This window comes from Phoca vitulina, unplaced genomic scaffold (genome assembly GCF_004348235.1).
Source record: "Phoca vitulina isolate PV1807 unplaced genomic scaffold, GSC_HSeal_1.0 scaffold3, whole genome shotgun sequence".
NCBI lineage: Eukaryota > Metazoa > Chordata > Mammalia > Carnivora > Phocidae > Phoca > Phoca vitulina.
Genome location: NW_022589706.1, coordinates 76125538 through 76147609, shown reverse-complemented (window position 1 = coordinate 76147609; position 22072 = coordinate 76125538). Strand labels below are relative to the sequence as shown.

Genomic DNA, 22072 nt, shown 5'->3' with positions numbered 1-22072 from the left:
ATTACATCATTAGTTTTTGATGTAGTGTTCCATGATTCATTGTTTGCGTATAACACCCAGTGCTCCATGCAGTATGTGCCCTCTTTTTTTTTCAATTTTTTTATTGTTATTTTAATCACCATACATTACATCATTAGTTTTTGATGTAGCGTTCCATGATTCATTGTTTCTGTATAACACCCACTGCTCCATGCAGAACATGCCCTCTTTAATACCCATCACCAGGCTAATCCATCCCCCTACCCCCCTCCCCTGTAGAACCCTCAGTTTGTTTTTCAGAGTCCACTGTCTCTCATGGTTCGTCTCTCCCTCCGATTTCCCCCCCTTCATTCTTCCCCTTCTGCTATCTTCTTCTTTTTTTTTTTTCTTAACATATATTGCATTATTTGTTTCAGAGGTACAGATCTGTGACTCAACAGTCCCGCACAATTCACAGCGCTCACCATAGCACATACCCTCCCCAGTGTCCATCACCCAGCCACCCCATCCCTCCCACCCCCTCCACTCCAGCAACCCTCAGTTTGTTTCCTGAGATTAAGAATTCCTCATATCAGTGAGGTCATATGATACATGTCTTTCTCTGATTGACTTATTTCGCTCAGCATAACACCCTCCAGTTCCATCCACGTTGTTGCAAATGGCAAGATCTCATTCCTCTTGATGGCTGCATAATAATCCATTGTATATATATATATATATATATATACCATATCTTTTTTATCCATTCATCTGTCGATGGACATCTTGGCTCTTTCCACAGTTTGGCTATTGTGGACATTGCTGCTATAAACATCGGGGTGCACCTACCCCTTCGGATCCCTACATTTGTATCTTTAGGGTAAATACCCAGTAGTGCAATTGCTGGATCATATGGTAGCTCTATTTTCAACTTTTTGAGGAACCTCCATACTGTTTTCCAGAGTGGTTGCACTAGCTTGCATTCCCACCAAAAGTGTAGGAGGGTTCCCCTTTCTCCACATCCCTGCCAACATCTGTCGTTTCCTGACTTGTTAATTTTAGCCATTCTGACTGGTGTGAGGTGGTATCTCATTGAGGTTTTGATTTGGATTTCCCTGATGCCGAGCGATGTGAGCACTTTTTCATGTGTCTGTTGGCCATTTGGATGTCTTCTTTGGAAAAATGTCTGTTCATGTCTTCTGCCCATTTCTTGATTGGATTCTTTGTTCTTTGGGTGTTGAGTTTGAAAAGTTCTTTATAGATTTTGGATACTAGTCCTTTATCTGATATGTCATTTGCAAATATCTTCTCCCATTCTGTCGGATGTCTTTTGGTTTTGTTGACTGTTTCTTTTGCTGTGCAAAAGCTTTTTATCTTGATGAAGTCCCAATAGTTCATTTTTGCCCTTGCTTCCCTTGCCTTTGGCGATGTTTCTAGGAAGAAGTTGCTGCGGCTGAGGTCGAAGAGGTTGCTGCCTGTGTTCTCCTTTAGGATGTTGATGGACTCCTGTCTCACATTTAGGTCTTTCAACCATTTGGAGTCTATTTTTGTGGGTGGTGCAAGGAAATGGTCCAGTGTCATTCTTCTGCATGTGGCTGTCCAATTTTCGCAACACCATTTGGTGAAGAGACTGTCTTTTTTCCATTGGACATTCTTTCCTGCTTTGTCGAAGATTAGTTGACCATAGAGTTGAGGGTCCATTTCTGGGCTCTCTAATCTGTTCCATTGATCTATGTGTCTGTTTTTGTGCCAGTACCATACTGTCTTGATGATGACAGATTTGTAATAGAGCTTGAAGTCCGGAATTGTGATGCCGCCAGCTTTGCTTTTCTTTTTCAACATTCCTCTGACTATTCGGGGTCTTTTCTGGTTCCATACAAATTTTAGGATTATTTGTTCCATTTCTTTGAAAAAAGTGGATGGTATTTTGATGGGGATTGCATTGAATGTGTAGATTGCTCTAGGTAGCATTGACATCTTCACAGTATTTGTTCTTCCAATCCATGAGCATGGAACGTTTTTCCATTTCTTTGTGTCTTCCTCAATTTCTTTCATGAGTATTTTATAGTTTTCTGAGTACAGATCCTTTGCCTCTTTGGTTAGATTTATTCCTAGGTATCTTATGGTTTTGGGTGCAATTGTAAATGGGATCGACTCCTTAATTTCTCTTTCTTCTGTCTTGTTGTTGGTGTATAGGAATGCCACTGATTTCTGTGCATTGATTTTATATCCTGCCACTTTGCTGAATTCCTGTATGAGTTCTAGCCGTTTTGGGGCAGAGTCTTTTGGGTTTTCCAAATAAAGTATCATATCATCTGCAAAGAGTGAGTGTTTGACTTCTTCTTTGCCAATTTGGATGCCTTTTATTTCTTTTTGTTGTCTGATTGCTGTGGCTAGGACTTCTAATACTATATTGAATAGCAGTGGTGATAGTGGACATCCCTGCCGCGTTCCCGACCTTAGGGGGAAGCTCTCAGTTTTTCCCCATTGAGAATGATATTCCCTGTTTTTCATAGATGGCTTTTATGATATTGAGGTATGTACCCTCTATCCCTACAGTCTGAAGAGTTTTGATCAAGAAAGGATGCTGTACTTTGTCAAATGCTTTTTCTGCATCTATTGAGAGGATCATATGATTCTTGTTCTTTCTTTTGTTAATGTATTGTATCACATTGATTGATTTGCGGATGTTGAACCAACCTTGCAGCCCAGGGATAAATCCCACTTGGTCGTGGTGAATAATCCTTTTAATGTACTGTTGGATCCTATTGGCTAGTATTTTGGTGAGAATTTTTGCATCCATGTTCATCAAGGATATTGGTCGGTAATTCTCCTTTTTGATGGGGTCTTTGTCTGGTTTTGGGATCAAGGTAATGGTGGCCTCATAAAACGAGTTTGGAAGTTTTCCTTCCATTTCTATTTTTGGAACCGTTTCAGAAGAATAGGTATTAATTCTTCTTGAAATGTTTGGTAGAATTCCCTTGGGAAGCCATCTGGCCCTGGGCTTTTGTGTTTTGGGAGATTTTTGATGACTGCTTCAATTTCCTTAGTGGTTATAGGTCTGTTCAGGTTTTCTATTTCTTCCTGGTTCAGTTTTGGTAGTTGATACATCTCTAGGAATGCATCCATTTCTTCCAAGTTATCTAATTTGCTGACATAGAATTGCTCATAATATGTTCTTATAATTGTTTGTATTTCTTTGGTGTTGGTTGTGATCTCTCCTCTTTCATTCATGATTTTGTTGATTTGGGTCATTTCTCTTTTCTTTTTGATAAGTCTGGCCAGGGGTTTATCAATCTTGTTAATTCTTTCAAAGAAGCAGCTCCTAGTTTCGTTGATCTGTTCTACTGTTCTTTTGGTTTCTATTTCATTGATTTCTGCTCTGATCTTTATTATTTCTCTTCTCCTGCTGGGTTTAGGCTTTATTTGCTGTTTTTTCTCTAGCTCCTTTAGGTGTAGGGTTAGGTTGTGTATTTGAGATCTTTCTTGTTTCTTGAGAAAGGCTTGTATTGCTATACACTTTCCTCTTAGGACTGCCTTTGTTGCATCCCAAAGATTTTGAACATTTGTGTTTTCATTTTCATTGGTTTCCATGTTTTTTTTAATTCTTCTTTAATTTCCTGGTTGACCCATTCATTCTTTAGTAGGATGCTCTTTAGCCTCCATGTATTTGAGTTCTTTCTGACTTTCCTCTTGTGGTTGAGTTCTAGTTTCAAAGCATTGTGGTCTGAAAATATGCAGGGAATAATCCTAATCTTTTGGTACAGGTTGAGACCTGATTTGTGACCTAGGATGTGATCTCTTCTGCAGAATGTTCCATGGGCACTAGAGAAGAATGTGTATTCTGTTGCTTTGGGATGGAATGTTCTGAATATGTCTGTGAAGTCCATTTGCTCCAGTGTGTCATTTAAAATCTTTATTTCCTTGTTGATCTTTTGCTTAGATGATCTGTCCATTTCAGTGAGGGGGGTGTTAAAGTCCCCCACTATTATTGTATTGTTGTCAATGCATTTCTTTGCTTTTATTATTAATTGCCTTATATAATTGGCCGCTTCCATGTTAGGGGCATAGATATTTACAATTGTTAGATCTTCTTGTTGGATAGACCCTTTAAGTAGGATATAGTGTCCTTCCTCATCTCTTATTACAGTCTTTGGTTTAAAATCTAATTTGTCTGCTATAAGGATCGACAGCCCAGCTTTCTTTTGGTGTCCATTAGCATGGTAAATGGTTTTCCACCCCCTCACTTTCAATCTGGGGGTGTCTTTGGGTCTAAAATGAGTCTCTTGCAGACAGCATATCGATGGGTCTTGTTTTTTAATCCAATCTGATAGTCTGTGTCTTTTGATTGGGGCATTTAGCCCATTTACATTCAGTGTAACTACTGAAAGATATGAATTTAGTGCCATTGTATTGCCTGTAAGGTGATTGTTACTGTATATTGTCTGTGTTCCATTCTGGTCTATGTTGCTTTTAGGCTCTCTCTTTGCTTAGAGGAACCCTTTCAATATTTCTTGTAGGGCTGGTTTTGTGTTTGCAAATTCCTTTAGCTTTTGTTTGTCCTGGAAACTTTTTATCTCTCCTTCTATTTTCAATGACAGCTTAGCTGGATATAGTATTCTTGGCTGCATATTTTTCTCATTTAGTGCTCTGAATATCATGCCAGTCCTTTCTGGCCTGCCAGGTCTCTGTGGATAGGTCTGTTGCCAATCTAATGTTTCTACCATTGTAGGTTACATATCTCTTCTCCCGAGCTGCTTTCAGGATTTTCTCTTTGTCTCTGAGACTCGTAAGTTTTACTATTAGATGTCGGGGTGTTGACCTATTTTTATTGATTTTGAGAGGGGTTCTCTGTGCCTCCTGGATGTTGATACCTGTTTCCTTCCCCAAATTAGGGAAGTTCTCTGCTATAATTTGCTCCAATATACATTCTGCCCCCCTCTCTCTTTCTCCTTCTTCTGGGATCCCAATTATTCTAATGTTGTTTCGTCTTATGCTATCGCTTCTCTCTCAAATTCTGCCCTCGTGATCCAGTAGTTGTTTATCTCTCTTTTTCTCAGCTTCTTTATTTTCCATCATTTGGTCTTCTATATCACTGATTCTCTCTTCTGCCTCATTTATCCTAGCAATTAGTGCCCCCATTTTTGATTGCACCTCATTAATAGCCTTTTTGATTTCAACTTGGTTAGATTTTCGTTCTTTTATTTCTCCAGAAAGGGTTTCTCTAATAACTTCCATGCTTTTTTCAAGCCCAGCTAGTATCTTTAAAATCATGATTCTGAACTCTAGGTCTGAGATCATACTAATGCCTGTATTGAGTAGGTCCCCGGCAGTCGGTACTACATCTTGTTCTTTTTGTTGAGGTGATTTTTTCCATCTTGTTATTTTGTCCAGAGGAGAATAGATGAATGAGAGAAAAAAATGCTAACAGGGTAACAACATCCCCAGAAAATATACTCTAAACAAATAAGAAAAGACTTGAAGCCGGGGGAAAAGAAAGGGAAAGAAAGAAAAAAGAAAAAGAAAAAAGAAAAAGATAAAAACAAACAAAAACAGAACAAAACAAAAAAAAAACAAAATATGATCAAATATGATCAGGCTGGTGCATAGATCAGTGCCACACACTAGATTTTAGGTGTATTTTGGTCTGTTAGAAGAAACTGCCTCCCAAAATTTTAAAGAAAGAAAAACTTATATATGTACAAAAATAAGGGTTGATACGATGAAGGGATGGAATATGACTGTAAAGATGAAAATTATAAAAAATTTTATAAAAGGAATTGATAAGAAGTTGTTTGAAAAAAGAAAGAAGAGGATTTTTAAAAAAAGAAAAAAAAAGGGAGAGAATGTGATCAGGCAGGAGACTAGAACAAAGCCATACACTAGAGATTTAGGGTATATTTTGATCTGTTAGAAGAAACTGTATCTCAATATTTTAAAGAGAGAACAACCTATATATATATGCCAAAAATAAGTGTAACTACCCTGAAGGGATAGAATATGACTCTAAAAATGAAAAATAAAAATGTTTTTTAAAAAAGGGATTGATAAGATGTTGGTTGAAAAAGCGAAAAATAAAAATTAAAAAAAAAAAGACAAAAAAAATAACTTTGAAAGACTAAAGAATCATGGGAAAAAAGCCATGGATTCTATGTGCAGTATCCCCCTAGCGCTGGAGTTCTGCCGTTCTCATTGATCGGTAAACTTGGGCTTGGCTGGCTGTTCTTGCTGATCTTCTGGGGGAGGGGCCTGTTGCCGTGGTTCCCGAAAGTCTTTGCAGGAGGTGGAATTGCCCCACCCTTGCCTGGTCTGGGCTAAGTAATCAGCTCAGGTTTGCTCTCGGGAGCTTTTGTTCCCTGCAAGCTTTCTGTACAGCTTTGGAGAATAAGAGTGAAAATGGCGGCCTCCCAATCTTCACCCCGGAGGAGCCGAGAACTCGGGCCCCACTCCGCAGTGAGCCCCCAGAGAAAAGCAGTCAGTCATTCCCATCTCCCTGGTCTCCGGCCGCACTCCGTGCTCACCCGGCCTGTGACCGAGCATCTCTCTCTCTCTGGCACCCAACCCCGTGTGGAGTCTCCACACCCAGCAGATCCCTGTGGTGTGCTACCGCGCCACTCCTCCCGGGGGAGGAAGGGGAGTCTCCCTGAATCTGCCGCTTGTTGGGTCCCTGCTGGAGGAGCAGGTTTATGGCAACCCCGAGCTGAGAGCCCGCTCTTCGGCTCTGTCTCTGCAGCCAGCTTCCCTGCTCCGATACCTGGGAGCTCTGCCACACTCAGGCACCCCCGGTCTTTCTGTGACCCCGAGGGTCCTGAGACCACACTATCCCAGCGAGGGTTCCACCCCACACTTAGCCACTGGAGCGATGTCCCTCAGTGGAGCCAACTTCTAAAAGTTCCAATTTTGTGCTCCGCAGCTCTATCACTTGCCAGAAGCAGCCAACGGAGGCCCCCTCCCCCGCCATCTATCCTCCCAGATATCGCCTCGGATTCACTTCTCCACACATCCTACCTTCCAGAAGGTGGCCACTTTTCTGTTCAGAGAGTTGTTGCTATTCTTTTCTTTGATCTCCTGTTGAGTTTGTAGGTGTTCAGAATGGTTTGATCCCTATCCAGCTGAATTCCTGGGACCAGACGAAATCCAGGTCTCCTACTCCTCCACCATCTTGCTCCGCCCCCTTCAGTATGTGCCCTCTTTAATACCCATCACCAGGCCAACCCATCCCCCCACCCCCTTCCCCTCAGAACCCTCAGTTTGTTTCTCAGAGTCCATAGTCTCTCATGATTTGTCTCCCCCTTCAATTTCCCCCCCTTCATTTTTCCCTTCCTGCTATCTTCTTCTTCTTCTTCTTCTTCTTTTTTTTTAACATATAATATATTATTTGTTCCAGAGGTACAGGTCTGTGATTCAACAGTCTTACACAATTCGCAGCACTCACCATAGATTGAAATGTGTAGTCTCATTCTACCTGGAACATGGCCACATGAAATAAGAAATACTTTCTTCTTTTATTTGGTCAGCAGTACAAACAGGGTGAACACATAATGGGAAGCCACAGATGGTTATGTTTTTATTAGTGTATAGCATGTCTGGGAGGGCTTGTCTCTTAAGGACCAGTAGATTTTCATTTATTTTTCATGTGGTAACCCTAAAGTTATTGCAAAGCATTGCAAATCACTGCAAAGAACTGCAAAACATTCAGTGAGGACATAATAAAGTTCAGATAGCATGATGCCTTCCAAAAGTGAAAGAAAACATCTTCCTAGAAGGAGGGTAAATAGATGTTTCTATTCAACAACCATGCTCTGTAGCTTTGGCCAGAAAAGGGAAATTGGAAAGACATTGGAATTTTCTACCCAGTTCCAAAGCTGGCCTTCTGAATTATAACTGTTTGCTTCTCTAGGGCACCATCTCCTTCTAGGACCTTCTTTTCAACTGACCAGAAATTTGACTAGTGGCTAAAGAACTATGGATAAGGATTGTTGCTATTCAATTCCTGACAGTTAAAACAGGACTTTGAAGTAAGACAATAAACTTAAAAGCCAAGCTTTGTAGGGAAGAGAATTTTCTAAATTCTTTTCTTTCATTTGTTTAAACCTGGAGAGGACTCAGATTGTTCACACAATGGTAACACCTATATCCCCTCTGCCCATGATAGCTAGGCCTTGTTGCATGGTGATAGGAGGAAGATGTGACACAGAAGAAGGCAGGGAAGTCAGTCCCTGTTACTAGGGGGCTGTAGGAAGGAAAAGGGAAAGAGAGAAGATGTGGGAAACAGTCAGATCTGAGTGTCCCAACTTCTCTCTGGGCTTCAGCCAGGACTGGGTGTTAGAAAAGACAATAGGGTTATTTTAGATATGGTTTTAAAAAACATATCCTGCCTACATATTTTAGATATGGTTTTAAAAAATATCCTGCATAAACTTTTGACCCTATTACAAATGCTTGTTGAATAAATTAATGGATGAGTAAATGAATGAACCAAATAATATAGAGGAGAAAAAAAATTAGAGCTTAAGATAATTTATCACCTTCAACAGTAAAGTTCTCCAGAGACAGAAATACTAAAATGTAGACAACTACTTTAGCACTGAGATTATGGTTCCTTCCCCAGTGTTAGTTCCAGTAGGGATGAGCCTGAAAAAAATTGTCAAGTAGATAATAATTTCTTTTTTTTATGAATATTTAATATTAATGGAAAACACAAACAATACTGGTTATGATTTATGGATAGAAACATGTTGCAAGAGCTACCAAATTCACACTTGTGGTCTTTGATGAGAGGAAGAAGGAGCTGGTGCTGGTGGGTAAAAGGAAGGACTTTTAATTTGTCAGTAATGCTTTCTTTAACAAAAAAGATCTGAAACAAAAGTGACAGAATGTTGCTGTTTTTTAAATGACAAAATGTTAACATTGGTTAATTCCATTGGATTTATTCTTTTAATTTTTGTGTTTAAATTTTTCAAAATTAAAAAGAAATCTTGACTGTCAGAGGAGAGGCACTGACTCTTCCCAGGGAAGCCTGGAAAGGTTCCAAGAGGAGGTGACAGCTGGGTTTTGAAGGCAGGGTGGGAGTTGGCAGGTTTTACTGGGTGTGGGGGATCTAGGAAAAGGAGATGCAGGGTGTTCAAGGTCAGGGCATATGTGCATAGGCTCTCTGCACTTTTTTTTTTTTTAAGATTTATTTATTTATTGGGGGTAGAGCAGAGGGAGAGAATATTCAAGCAGACTCCCCACTGAGCGCAGAGGGGTTCAATCCCAGGACCCTGAGATCATGACCTGAGCCAAAACCAAGAGTCAGAGGCTTAACTGACTGAGCCACCCAGGCACCCCTCTCTGTACTTTTTAAATGTGTGTTGAATGACTTGTGTTTATCAAGATGCCCTTCCCCTGCTACCTCCTCATCCTCATCCCTGATTCCAGCTCCTCTGTTCTGGGCTGTGTACACAATAAGTAGGCTACTGCTTAATTTTTTTTTTTGAGATTTTATTTTTTAGACAGAGAGACACAGTGAGAGAGGGAACACAAGCAGGGGGAGTGGGAAAGGAAGAAGTAGGCTTCCCACCGAGCAGGAAGCCTGATGCTGGGCTCGATCCCAGGACCTTGGAATCATGACCTGAGCTGAAGGCAGACACTTAACTGACTGAGCCACCCAGGCGTCCCTAGGCTACTGTTTTAAAAGTAAGTGTCATTTGATTATTTTAGGCCTAGGTATCCTAGTGGGGGGTGGAGGAGGAATGAGCCAAATATATAAAATTGAACATTAAAGTGGGGAAATAACCACTAATTCAGAGAAAGAGAAAAAATTCTTAGAGCATATTACGCTTGACTACACACAAATTCAAATGGAAACCAGCTGAAACTGGTAGTTTTCTGAGAAAATATAAATTACCAGTTTGATGCCAAAAGAACTAGAAAACCTCAACAGAGCAATAATCATGAAAGAAGCTGATAAAGAAGATCTCTTTTAATGTGAGAGGAGGCAACATGGTGGACAAGTAGGGGACCCCGTTTCATCTGGTCCCCTGAATTTAGCTGGATATCTACCAAACCATTTTGAACACCCACAAAATCAGCCTGAGATGTAAGAATATATATCTGGATCTCTACAAGCAGAAAAACCAGTGCTTTTTGCAAGGTAGGATGGATGTGCAGAGTCATGAATCTGTGGGGAGATATTGGAAGATAAACAGAGGGGGAGGGAGCCTCCATAAGCTGGCTCCTGGAAAGTGATATAACACCGGAGTGCAAAACCAGAACCCTTAGAATTCTGCTCTAGGGAGAGACATCTCTCTTTGAAAGGGGCTCTGGAAATGAAAAGGCAGAATTCTACATAGGGCATTGTGGTCTCCAGATACAAGGAGCCGCAGAGTGAAAGAGGGTCCTTAAACCAGTAGAGTGCCTGAGCAGTGGAGCCAGGAAGCAGGTTATGGTCAGTGAGCCCAGGAGGTGATTCTCAGCTCGGATCACCATAAACCAGGAGCTGGGCTGGCTGATAATCGCTCTTCTCTTGGGCAGGCTGAAAAAAATCTAGAACCTGCGCCTAAACTAAAGTAACCTCCAGATTGAAAGTGAGGGGATGGAGAACCACTTATCATGCCAATGGATCTCAAAAGAAAGCTGGGGTAGCAATTCTCACATCAGACAAATTAGATTTTAAGCTGAAGACTGTAGTAAGAGATGCAGAGGGACACTATATCATACTTAAAGGGTCTATCCAACAAGATCTAACAATTGTAAATATCTATGCCCCCAACATGGGAGCAGCTAACTACACAAGCCAACTGTTAACCAAAATAAAGAATCATATTGATAATAATACTTAAATAGTAGGAGACCTCAACACTCCACTCTCTGCAATGGACAGATCATCTAAGCAGAAGATCAACAAAGAAACAAGAGCTTTGAATGACACATTGAACCAGATGGACTTCATAGATATATACAGAACATTCTACCCTAAAACAACAGAATACTCATTCTTCTCAAGTGCACAAGGAACTTTCTCCAGAATAGACCGCATACTGGGTCACAAATCAGGTCTCAACTGATACCAAAAGACTGAGATTATTCCCTGCATATTTTCAACCACAATACTTTGAAACTGGGACCTCAACCACAAGAAGAAATTTGGAAGGAACTCAAATACCTGGAAGCTAAAGACCACCCTGCTAAAGAATGATTGGTTCAACAAGGAAATTAAGGAAGAACTTAAACAATTTATGCAAACCAATGACAATGAAAACACATTGGCTCAAAACCTATGGGATACTGCAAAGGCGGTCCTAAGAGGGAAGTACATAGCCATCCAAGCTTCTCTCAAAAAATTAGAAAAATCCCAAATGCACAAGCTAAACTTATACCTAAAGGACCTAGAGAAAGAACAGCAAATAAAGCCTAAACCAAGCAGGAGAAGAGAAATAATAAAGATTAGAGCAGAAATCAATGAAATAGAAACCAGAAAAACAGTTGAACAGATCAACGAAACTAGAAGCTGGTTCTTTGAAAGAATTAATAAGATCTATAAACGTCTAGCCAGACTTATCCAAAAGAAAAGGGAAAGGACCCAAATCAATAAAGTCATGAATGAAAGGGGAGAGATCATGACTAACACCAAAGAAATAGAAACAATTATTATAAATTATTACCAGCAACTATATGCCAACAAATTGATGCATTCCTGGAAACTTATAAACTACCAAGACTGAAACAGGAAGAAATAGATAATCTGAATAGGCCAATAACCAGTAAGGAAATTGAAGCAGTGATCAAAAACCTCCCAAAAAATAAGAGTCTAGGGCCAGATGGCTTTCCAGGGGAATTCTACCAAACATTTAAAGAAGAAATAATACCTATTCTACTGAAGCTGTTTCAAAAAATAGAAATAGAAGGAACACTTCGAAACTCATTCTATGAGGCCAGCATTACCCTGATCCCCAAACCAGACAAAGATCCCATCAAAAAGGAGAATTACAGACCAATATCCCTGATGAACATGGATGCCAGAATACTTAACAAGATCCTAGCCAATAGGATCCAACAGTATATTAAAAGGATTATCCACCATGACCAGGTGGGATTTATTCCTGGGATGCAAGGGTGGTTCAACATTCAGAAATCAATCAACATGATAGATCACGTTAATAAAAGAAAAGACAAAAACCATATGATTCTCTCAATTGATGCAGAAAAAGCATTTGACAAAATACAGCATTCTTTCATGATTAAAACTCTTCAAAGTATAGGGATAGAGGGAACATACCTCAATTTCATAAAATCCATCTATGAAAAGCCCACAGCAAATATCATTCTCAATGGGGAAAAACTGAGAGCTTTTCCCTTAAGGTCAGGAACATGACAGGGATGTCCACTATCACCACGGCTGTTCAACATAGTACTAGAAGTCCTAGCCTCAGCAATCAGACAACAACAACAAAAATAAAAGATACTCAAATTGGCAAAGAAGAAGTCAAACTCTCTCTCTTCGCAGATGACATGATACTTTCTGTGGAAAACCTGAAAGATTCCACCCCCATACAGAACTAGAACTAGATACAATTCAGCAATGTGACAGGATACAAAATCAATGCACAGAAATCAGTTGCTTTCCTATACACTAACAATGTGACTGAAGAAAGAGAAATTAAGGAATCCATTTGATTTACAATAGTGCCAAAAACCATAAGATACCCAGGAATAAACCTAACCAAAGAGGTGAAGGATCTATACTCTAGAAACTACAGAACACTTATAAAAGAAATTGAGGAAGACGCAAAGAGATGGAAAAATATTCCATGCTCATGGATTGGAAGAATGAACATTGTTAAAATGTCTATGCTGCCCAGAGCAATATACACATTCAGTGCAATCCCTATCAAAATACCATCGACATTTTTCACAGAGCTGGAACAAACAATCCTAAAATTTGGAACTAGAAAAGACGCTGAATCACCAGGGGAATGTTGAAAAAGAAAACCAAAGCTGGGGGCATCATGATGCTGGACTTCAAGCTATATTACAAAGCTGTGATCACCAAGACAGCATGGTATTGGCACAAAAACAGACACATAGATCAATGGAACAGAATAGACAGCCCAGAAATGGACCCTCACTTTAAGATCAACTAATCTTCGACAAAGCAGGAAAAAATGTGCAATGGAAAAAAGACAATCTCTTCAATAAATGGTGCTGGGAAAATTGGACAGCCACATGCAGAAGAATGAAACTGGACCATTCTCTTACACTATCCACAAAGATAAGCTCAAAATGGATGAAAGACCTCAATGTGAGACTGGAATCCATCAAAATCCTAGAGGAGAACATAGGCAGTAACCTCTTTGACATCAGCCACAGCAAGATATGTCTCCAAAGGCAAAGGAAACAAAAGCAAAAATGAACTTTTGGGAATTCACAAAGATAAAAAAGCTTCTGCACAGTGAAGGAAACAGTCAACAAAACTAAGAGGCAACCCACGGAATGGGAGAAGATATTTGCAAATGACATTACAGATAAAGGGCTGGTATCTGAGATCTATAAAGAACTTATCAAACTCAACAACCAAAAAACAAATAATCCAGTCAAGAAATGGGCAGAAGACATGAACAGACACTTCTCCAAAGAAGACATACAAATGGCCAACAGACACATGAAAAAGTGCTCAACATCACTCGGGATCAGTGAAATACAAATCAAAACCATAATGAGATACTACCTTATACCAGTTAGGATAGCAAAAATTAACAAGACAGGAAACAACAAATGTTGGTGTGGATGTGGAGAAGGGGGAACCCTGTGTTACACTGTTGGTGGGAATGCAAGCTGGTGGAGCCACTCTGGAAAACAGTATGGAGGTTCCTCAAGAAGTTAAAAATAGAACGACCCTACAACCTAGCAATTGCACTTCTAGGTATTTACCCCAAAGATACAGATGTAGTGAAAAGAAGGGGCACATGCACTCCAACTATATGCTGTTCACACAAGTTCTTACATCATAAGGACAGGTTGAAAGATGGAGGGAAAAAAAGCACATCATCTAAACATTAACCAGAAGAAAGTTGGTATAAATTCTACTTTTTTAAGGCAAAGTGTACTTCAGAAAAAGACTACTATAAGCGATAATGAAGAACACTGCACAATGATGGAGATAATTCATCAAAAATGCATAGTAATCCTAAATATGTATGTACTCAGTCACGCTTCAAAGTACATGAAACAATAACTGCTATAACTGAAAGAATAGGCAAATCTAATCATTAAAGCTAAAGATGTCAACACTTGTGTATACATACTTGATAGAAAAAAGTAGATTTGCAATGACGTGGATGGAACTAGAGGGTATTATGCTGAGTGAAAGAACTCAATCAGAGAAAGACAATTGCCATATGATCTTACTCACATGTGGAATTTAAGAAACAAAACAGAGGATCATAAGGCAAGAGAGGAAAAAATAAAACAAGACAAAACCAGAGAGGGAGAAAAACCATAAGAGACTCTTAACTATAGGAAACAAACTGAGGGTTGCTGGAGGGGAAGTGGGTGGGGGATGAGTTACCTGGATGATGGACATAAAGAGCACATGATGTAATGAGCACTGGGTATTATATAAGACTGATGAATCGCTGACCTCTACCTCTGAAACCAATAATATATATTAATTAATATATTAATTAATAGAATTTAAATTTTAAAAAAATTTAAGAAAAAGAAAAAATTGGAAAGAAAATCAGATCTGAACAACACAATACTACCGAACAACTTGAGCTAACTGACATTAGTTGACATTCAACAATAAAATAGTATGTATTTTTTTCAAATGACTTGGAACATTCATTGCGATGGACACTATCCTGGACCATATGATTCCCCAAAACTTTGAAATGACTGAAATCATACAGGCTATGTTTTCTGACTACCTGAAATTAAGTTAGAAACCAATAGCAATATATCTATAAAACTCCCAAATGTGGGAACATCATGAGTCAAGAAAAATAGGGAAATTATTTCCAAGGGAAATAATAAGATCTTTTGAACTGAATGATGATAAAAACACAGCATATCAAAAGTTGTAAGACACAATTAAACCAGAACCTTGAAGGAAACTTTATAGTTTAAAATAATGGTAACAGAAAATAATAAAGGCTTAAAATTGCCAGTTCAGGTGTTCTTATGAAACTAAAAAATAAAAAGCAAATGAAACCCAAAGTAAGTAGAAAAAATATATAGAGATAAAAGTGAGGATCAATAAAATAACAAACAAACAAAATGGAGAGAAGTTCATGAAATCAAAAGCTAGTCAGAAAAGAGCAATATAATTGATAAACCTCTAAATAAATCAATCAATTTTAAAAAGGCATAAGTACAAAAGTGAGGAATAAAACAGAGGACAGTAGTACATATACTAGACATTAAAAGAATATTAAGGGAATATTATAAACAATTTTATTCCACTAAATTAGACAATTTAGATGAAATGGACAAAGTCCTTGACAGACACAGACAAAAGTTACCAACTGCTCAAGGAAAAAATAGAAAATCTGAAGAGCCTTATGACTATTTTTAGAAATTAGTTTCTTAATAAAGAATATTCCCACAAAGTAAACCCAATTTCTAGGTGATTCTACTGGTAAATTCTATAAAGCACTTAAGGAGGAAATAATAACAATTTTACTCAAAGAACTTTAGAAAATAGAGAAAAAAGGACACATCCCAACTAAGTTTATCATTAGTATTACCTTCATAACTAAGCCAGACAAATATTTTGCAAGAAAACTACAGATTTCATGAACAAAGGCACAAAAAATCTAAGCTAAATACTAGCAGATCAAACTCAACAATATATAAAAATGATAATACATTATGATCAAGTGGGATTTATTTCAGGAATGCAAAATTGGTTTAACATTCAAATAGTGATGTAATTCACCACAGAGTGAGTGTAATTCATAACAGAATAAAAGAGAAAAGTCATATAATCATCTCAATAGATATAAGAAAAACTTTGACAAAATCCAACATCCATGCATGACTAAAAATCTCTTTGCAAACTATAAAAACCTAAATCTAGCAGCATAGTTCTGTTAAACCTATCCTTATGTTTGGGACCAAGGCAAGAAATTGCACCTTTACCAATTCAACATTGTACTGGAGGTCCAAACTAGTGATTAAGGCCAGAAAAATAAATAAAAGTCCTAAATATCATAGAGGAAGTATTAAGCTGCTTTTATTAACTAATGGCATGACTATACACATAGAACATCCTAAGAAATGTACCAAAAAGCTTCTAGGGTTAGAAGTGAATTTAGCAAAGTTAGTGAATACTAGGTCAACAGACAAAAATTAATTATATTTTAATATAGCAGCAATGAAAAATCAGAAAATAAAATAATGATCATTTACAGTATCATTCAGTACATGAAATACTTAAGAATAAAATGAACAAGGGACGCCTGGGTGGCTCAGTCAGTTAAGCGGCTGCCTTCGGCTCAGGTCATGATCTTAGGGTCCTGGGATCGAGTCCTGCATCCAGCTCCCTGCTCAGTGGGGAGCCTGCTTCTCCCTCTCCCTCTGCTTGTGCTCTCTCTGTCAAATAAATAAAATCTTTAAAAAAAAAGAATAAAATGAACAAAATATGAACAAGTATGAAACACTGAAATCTACTAAACATTATTGTCATATATTATGGATGATGTTAAGTGAACAGATATACCATGTTTATGGATTAGATGACTCAATAGTGTTGATATCAATTCTCTGAAATTGATTTATAGATTTAACACAATTCCAATCCTAGCAGGTTAGTTTTGTTTTTTGGGTTTTTTGTTTTGTTTTTGTAGACAAGGTGAATCTAAAACTTGTATGATAATTCAAAGGAAGAATCACCAAAACAGTTTTGAAAAGTAAGGATGAAGTTGGATGATTCAAATGTTACTATAGAGCTCTAGTAATTAAAATAGTGCAGTATTGGCATAGGATAGACAAATAGCAATAGAACATGGTAGAGATTCCAGAGGCCAAAAATAATAGACTGACACATTTTTTTTTAAACAAAGGTGCCAAGGTAATATATGGAAGAAAGGAGAGCTTTTCAATAAACAGTACTACAGCAAGTAACTATCTATATGAAAACAAATGAACCTCAACACATAACTCCTACCATACACCAAAAAATGTAACTTGAATTGGATCACAGACCCAAATGTGAAAGCTAAAACGATGTAATTTCAAGGAGAGTACATAGGAAAAATCTTTGCATATTTGGGTAATGCAAATAATTCTTAGACAGGACATAAAAAGTACTAACCATAAAAGAGCAAATGAATAAATAAGACTGTCTCCAAATTAAAAACCTATGCTTTTCTAATAACATCATTAAGGAAGTGAAAATGCAAGCCACAGAATGGGAGAAAATATTCTTGACACAGGTATCTGACAAAGTACTTGTATCTAGAATGTATAAAGAACTCTTACAATTCAATAGTAAGAAGACAGCCCAATAAAAATAGGTAAAAGATTTAAACAGCTCACACAAAAGATAATATATAAAGGGCTGCTATGAACATGAAGAAAATGCTCAAAATTAGTCTTGAAGTAGGTGCAAATTTTTTTAAAAGATTTATTCATATATTTATTTGAGAGAGAGAGAAAGAAAGCATGTGTACATGTGTGCGGGGAGGGGAAGAGAGGGAAGGAGAGCGAGAATCTTGAGCAGACTCCCCACTGAGCAGGGAGCCCAACACCAGGCTGGATCCCACAACCCTGAGATCGTGACCTGAGCCGAAACCAAGAGTCGGACGCTTAACCAACTGAGCCACCCAGGCGCCCCTGAAGTAAGTGCAAATTTAAACCACACTGAAATAACACTATACCCAATACACCAGTTAAAATTTAAGACTGTCAGTATCAAGTGTTGGTGAGGATGCCGAACAACTGGAATTTACATACATTGCCTGTGGGAGTGTAAAATGGTACAACTACTTTGGCAAACAGTGCGGCCATTTTTTATAAAATTCAATATCCACCTACTACATGACCTGCAAATCTGCTCCTCAATATTTATCCAAAAGAAAGAAAACGTTTGTCCGCAAAAGAACTTGTCCCCAAGTGTTTACAGTGGCTATTTTCATACTGGCCAAAACTGCAACAACTGAAATGTCCATCACCTGGTAAATGGATAAACAAATTATGGTAAATCCATGCAATGGACACGGTCTAACAATAAAAAGGAATAAACTACTGATACCCACAAGATACTTACATCTCAAAAACTGAAGAAGCTAAACACAAAAGAGGGTGTGAACTGGCATGATTTTATTTATATGAAATTGTAGGATAGGCAAAGCAATCTATTTAACAGAAAGCACAACAGTGGTTGCCTGGGCTGGGTATATGTAGGTGGATTGACTGTAAAGGGACATAAGAGGAACTTTGGGGGGGTGATGGAAATGTTCCATAGCTTGTTTATGGTGGATTTAGAGGTCTATTAATTGGTCAAGACTCATTGAGTATACATTTAGAATGGATGCATTTTTTTGACATCAATAAAGTCAATTTTAAAATAGATAAGTAAAAACTGCTCAAAAGGGCCCAGAACCCTCAGACCTGAAAATCACCTACTGCTTAAGTTATAATCTTTGGAATGTCCCTGTAGGAGGAGAAGGCACTATGTGTCATATAAATAGCTCATGAACTCCTCTAAACCCTTCCTGCTATTTTTATTTAAGCAGGGCAGGACGCGGAGGGGTGGTGCCTTTGAACTCTCTTTTATAGATAAAGGAATATACTGCACTTCAGCTTTTCTTTTAGATTCTACTTTTCCAAGGGCTGAATTTAGACTCAGGAGAAATACTTATTCCTAAAGTTGTTTTTTAGCATTCTTCCCTTCCTCTCCCTGCAACTTAGATTCCAGACAAGGCATACCACAAAGATACTTATTTTAACATTAAAGTAAACAAACATTAATTCTGTTTTGAAACTACAGTGACCTACCTTAAGACAACTAGAGTTGGCCAAGATTACCACAATTCCTGGATTTCCAGGTAAGTAGTAAACCATCAGGCTTACATAAGAATGATCTTGCTTTTTTTCTGATTTGCCTTCACTGAAAAGAAAATTTCTTGTATTTGTTGACATGGTAAATGCCTGAAAGAGCTTACCTGGACAACCTTTCACACAGCTGTGCAAACCAGGATTCTTTTTAATTTCCACTTAGCATGCAGTTTAGACCAATAAACAAGTTCTGTCTTTGTTGTTTATGCTAGCAGCACACAGAATGTCTTCTGGATTGTAAGTCAGGAAAGGAAAAAGAGAGAGAAAAGAAAAAAACACCCAAGTCCACCTTTATGACCGTTAATTTCTACAAATACCAATTTGATTAAAGCTACAGTATAACTATTGCACTTTTCACTTTCTCATTCCAATAATTCTATTTGTTCTTATGCAGTGGCCTATTTCCAGGTTATTGCAAGTTTTATACAAATAAAACTTCAATACAGTTACCACTTTCAGATCTTTCAGTGACTAGTTAATTAAGGTTTTGTAATAATCATTTCCTAACAAAATTAAATATTTAAATATTAGGTAGTTATTGAATATAGACTTTGATTCATTCTAATTCAGCTTCTGAGAGTAATTTTCTTATGAGCCTGTCAAATTTTAAAAATCACATTAGCCTTTGCTCTTTCTAATCCTAGACCAGCTTATATTATTCACAAAGTAGTAAAGGTTAGCTAAGTGATATTCTGTACTACTCTTTACAGTTAATTGTCACAGTATCACTGAAATAGGTCACAACTACCAAAACTACTGGGTAAGCAATTAACAATTGCTAACTCTTGAAACTCTGAAGTTTGCTTTCTTCCAAGGAAGCCTTTTGCAGCTGACTAAATCCGGGTCCCACCCAGGGTATCCACAAGCCTCTGTTCCGGCTCACATGCAAGGGTAAGTAGGGTGATCCCATAATTAACCATCTGAACCAGCACACTTTTAAAAGCAAGGGGCAAGCTATTAATAATCACGCTGGGACAACAGTCAATGTCTTTGGCAAACTGAGATGTGTTATTATTGAGCTAGCACATTCAAGCTGTAGCACAGGTCTCAGCTGGACCATGAACTTATCAGTCATCATAGAAATATCATTCACAGTTTCTCAGGAGACCAACAGGCATGGTAAGCAAAAAAAAAAAAGAAAAAAAAAAATCAGGGCTCCTGTTTCCGTGAATATAAGATGCGTAAATTCACAGGTGACAATTTGGGGGCAAACCAGCCAAAGTAGAAGTTCTTAATCTTAGAAATCAAATTTTTCATTGCCAGGAGGCCTCAGGGTGCTCTGAGCCGGTGCCCTGCTGCTCATCACCCCAGGCTTAGATTCCAGCGCACCTCTCGCCCCAGCCCTGGAACTGCAGATGAAGAGCCAGTGCCAGGCTGGCAGGTACCCCCAACCCCTAGGAGGACTGTGCATGCTCTGCAAGCCCTGCCTATGCCGCCTTCATTTTAAGAGGAGGTTTGAAACTGGAGGGAGCACAAACACAGAGATGGAAAAAAGGCAAAAGGGGCCGGGGAGAGAAAATGACAGTAGTGTATCAACACATTCAATATCGGAGGAGTTCCAGAACGAATGAAAGAACAGACAAGGCAGGGCGGGAGGGGAGGGAAGGAAGAGAGAGTATTAATGAAACAGTTTAAGTAAATTTTCTAGGACTGAAAAGTTAATCCTTATTTTTTAAAAAGCCACAGTATGCCAGTAAAACGGATAAAAATACACCCACCCAGAACAGATCATTGCAAAACTGCAGGCTACTGGGGATAAACAGAACATGCTACAAGCTCCCAAAGACAACGTGAAGGAGGAGGAAGGAAGGAGCAGGGAAGGAAAGGGTTGGAGTGTCTGGCCACAAGCCAGGGAATGCGGCAGCCACCAGAAACTGGAAAAAGCATGGAATGGATTCTCTCTTGGAACCTCTGCTGATGCTTGATTTCAGCCCAGTGATACTGACTTCAGATCTTGGGCCTCCAGAACTGGGGGAAAATAAACCTCCATTGTGTTAAGCCCTCAGTTTGTGATCATTTGTTACAGCAGCCCCAGGAATCAAGTACAGCAGGTTGCCCCAGAGACAGAGCACACCCAGGCCGTTCTGGAGCAAGTCCAAGACTCCAGGCAGGATTTCTCTACAAGACAAAATTGGTGGGATACTTGATGCACCTATTTGTCTTAAGTGGAGAATTAGACCGCTGGAGACGCTATGGGCATTGAATTGGTTGTAAGTATAAAGACAAAACCAAGCTAGTTTTTTAAAAACCCAGTATTTGGGGTGCCTGGGTGGCTCAGTCGGTTGAGCGGCTGCCTTCGGCTCAGGTCATGATCCCGGAGTTCTGGGATCAAGTCCCCAGTCGGGCTCCCTGCTCAGCGGGAGCCTGCTTCTCCCTCTGCCTGCCACTCCCCCTGCTTGTGTGCTCTCTCTCTGTCAAATAAATAAATAAAATCTTTTTAAAAAATTAAAAAAATTAAAAACCCAATATTTAACCCTAGGGGAAAACAGGATTGTTTAGGTAAAGGAAAAAAAAAAAAACATTGCAAACTACACAGCTCACCTGTAAGCAGCATTTACATAGTCCTAATAATATAAATTATTGTTACTCCTTCGGGAAGCAGAAGAGAAGTAGAGTATTTTTGTGGTAATGACTGCCCCAAATTTTCATCCTCCAAAATGGGAAGTTAATAGAAATGCCCAAAGAAAAACCAAGTTAGGAATCTAGGCATGCAACTTAGAGATGTGGAAATAAAAAACAAAATAATAAGTTTCAAAAGTTGAAAGCAGTGGCTTCTAGGGAAGAGTAAATGTAGGAAGAATTAGGAAAGTCAATACTGCTGCTTCTCTTAAGAGGCTTTGTAAAAAAAAAAAAAATTTGCATACGTATAGGCATGTATAATTTTGGTAAAAATGAAAATGAAAAAATCAAAAACTAGAAAAATGATGGAGACAAAAGAGTTGGTTATATTCTAGGACTCATAGAATACAAAATAAAGAGAATTCTAAAACAAATTTCACAGCCTTGTGCAAATAGGTGTATATGGCTGAGCATAACATTTTAGTGACTTTATAAGGATTCAAAAGCTACTATA

The 22072-nt window shown here is 38.6% G+C and overlaps 1 protein-coding gene across 1 annotated transcript in view; it reads right to left on the bottom strand.

The window, feature by feature from the left end:
• The window catches only part of CUNH4orf17 (chromosome unknown C4orf17 homolog), a 335194-nt gene that overhangs the window by 108403 nt on the left and 204719 nt on the right, over positions 1–22072 (bottom strand). The gene's annotated exons all lie outside the window — the stretch shown is intronic.